Genomic DNA, 2,219 nt, shown 5'->3' with positions numbered 1-2,219 from the left:
CGCGCCTGTGGATGAGTCAGATGTGACATTTAGTCTGTACTTCAGAATGATGTGAGAAAGCCATCATCACAAATACAGCTCCTCTCTCATGCAGAAGAATCACATGAACCCTGTTCAGGTCACTTCCTACATACCCTCACAAAATAAGGCTTACATCAGCTTCAAACTAGCGTGTGGGCTGCAAATTTCTCCATTAAAGGTTAAATCTGGGTTAATGTGACACCATCTCTGTAACTTGCCCATTCGACATGAGAACATGCCGCGTGTTTGCCAGTGCTTGAGTGCTGTGTAGCATGGCTGCATGGGCAGGGCCAGGAGGGAAAAGTCATCCTGGGAACCATGGCAGCCTTTATGAATAGGACATGCCTGTAATGCTACCTCCTTGTACAAGATAAGAGTTTCGTTAAGCAGAATTCAAAATCAAACAACATTGTAATCATGCTTTCCATCAGCTTTCCATCTATAAAAGCATCTTGGTATAATTGGAGTCTAAAAAATAGCAAAAGGCTGAGACTGATAAAGATGCTGTCATTCATTATCTTTAAATAATTTTAAATCCTCCAGTAAGAGTTCAATAGGAGGCAGTTCATTCCTGGTCACAGATACATCACATCTGTTGTGTGAGTTCCATTAACTTTGAGAAACACCGTCCGTCCTGCCCTCGTGTGCCATAGCTTCAATCCTCTCCCAGTCTGCTCAGGAAGCTCAGGAGCTGAATGTACCCAAGCCTGAGCGTTGGTAAACCTGGTTGGCACTGGGCTCATATTTGCAATATTTCAAAATGAGTGAGTTGTTCTGTTGGGACAGCATGAGGCAGGTTGTTATGAGTCTGCTGTTTCATTTGGTGGCTGCTGCAAGGCTGGGTCTGAGTATCAGATACAGGGACAGAATAGAGAAGTTCAGCGGCCTCTTGGCTACTGGGACAGCTGGAAAAAAACCCTTGGCTTCTATATACGGCTATAAATTCTGATTGCATGAATGAATTTCTAACTACAACCCTCAGTACAAATAAAATCTTTCCAAATGTGTTTAAAAAAATATCTACTTCCCTGGAAGGCAAAGCTCAGTGCCGGCATGATGATACAGAGACAGGTTGAACCAGTTTGGCGTAGCTGAACTTCTGAACCAGCATTGGATCCCATCCCAATGCTTTGAAGCACAGAAGGGTGTAGCCACATGACTTTCCCCACCAAACCACATAAAGATACCCTCACAGTCAATTGTGACCCGAAGGGCTGTATGGGACACACGAGCTGTGTCTGGGAACAGCGGCCTGGACAGAGCAGAAAGGAAAACTTATGGTGTAATGGTGGGATCAGTGGGGACAGCGGGAGGGCAGGGAAATTGAAAAGGTCTTCAGTATCTGGAAATCTTCAATGCCTGTATCTGATGGGCAAGAGGGAGTTAAATGAATATGGCTTTGATGCACAGTGTTGATTCTTCCTAGCAAATCTCAGCGGAGCCAACAAGAGTGCTTTATGTATACGTGCCTAAAATCAACTGCCCTTCATATCTGAAGAATATAAGTGGTGGAGAACAGGCCGGCTCATAGAGTTGACACCAAGAGAAGGCTCTTTCAAGACCCACTTCACCCCCAAGTAGTTTGAATTGCTGGGCTCACACTAAGAAGCATCTAAGTGTGTCAGTACTGAGGCTGTCCAGGGGCAAGGGTACAAACAGACTGATTTACCCCATGCTTCATCTGTGAAGAGTACAGAGGTGCCTCTGGCTAAAGGAATCCTCAGAGGTTTGGCTTCAGGCTGTCTGTGAGGCCCATCCCTGCAGAGGGGTGTTGCTTCCTAGAACAGTAACTTGAGGACTTCAAGGGCCTCTCCTGCTTTCCATGGTAAAGCTTTCATTTAGGTTGTTTAGTGGCAAAGATTAGATTTGGGGTTTTCTCCAATAACCTACTACATCATCATTTACTTCCATTACTAATACTCCAACAGATTTCAGTGACCTTTATGAAAATAAAATCGGACTAGATTGGCATATTTGCTTTAGAAGATACTAATCAATATCTATTTTGTTAGCCAATATGGTCGTGTCTCCTGTTATTGTGATTTATTTCGCTTTTGTTGACCAAAGGTGGTTGAACGGGTGACAACAGTATGGAAAGTGGCAAGGGTTAATAAATTCAGATGAGGTTGTCATCTTATTACCAGAGTGCAGGAAGTGAAGCACAGCCATTTAATTAACCTAGTCGCAATGAATTTCAT

The sequence above is a fragment of the Phasianus colchicus genome, chromosome 4, assembly GCF_987193195.1.
Source record: "Phasianus colchicus chromosome 4, bPhaCol1.hap1.1, whole genome shotgun sequence".
Taxonomy (NCBI): domain Eukaryota; kingdom Metazoa; phylum Chordata; class Aves; order Galliformes; family Phasianidae; genus Phasianus; species Phasianus colchicus.
This window is presented reverse-complemented; position numbering follows the sequence as displayed.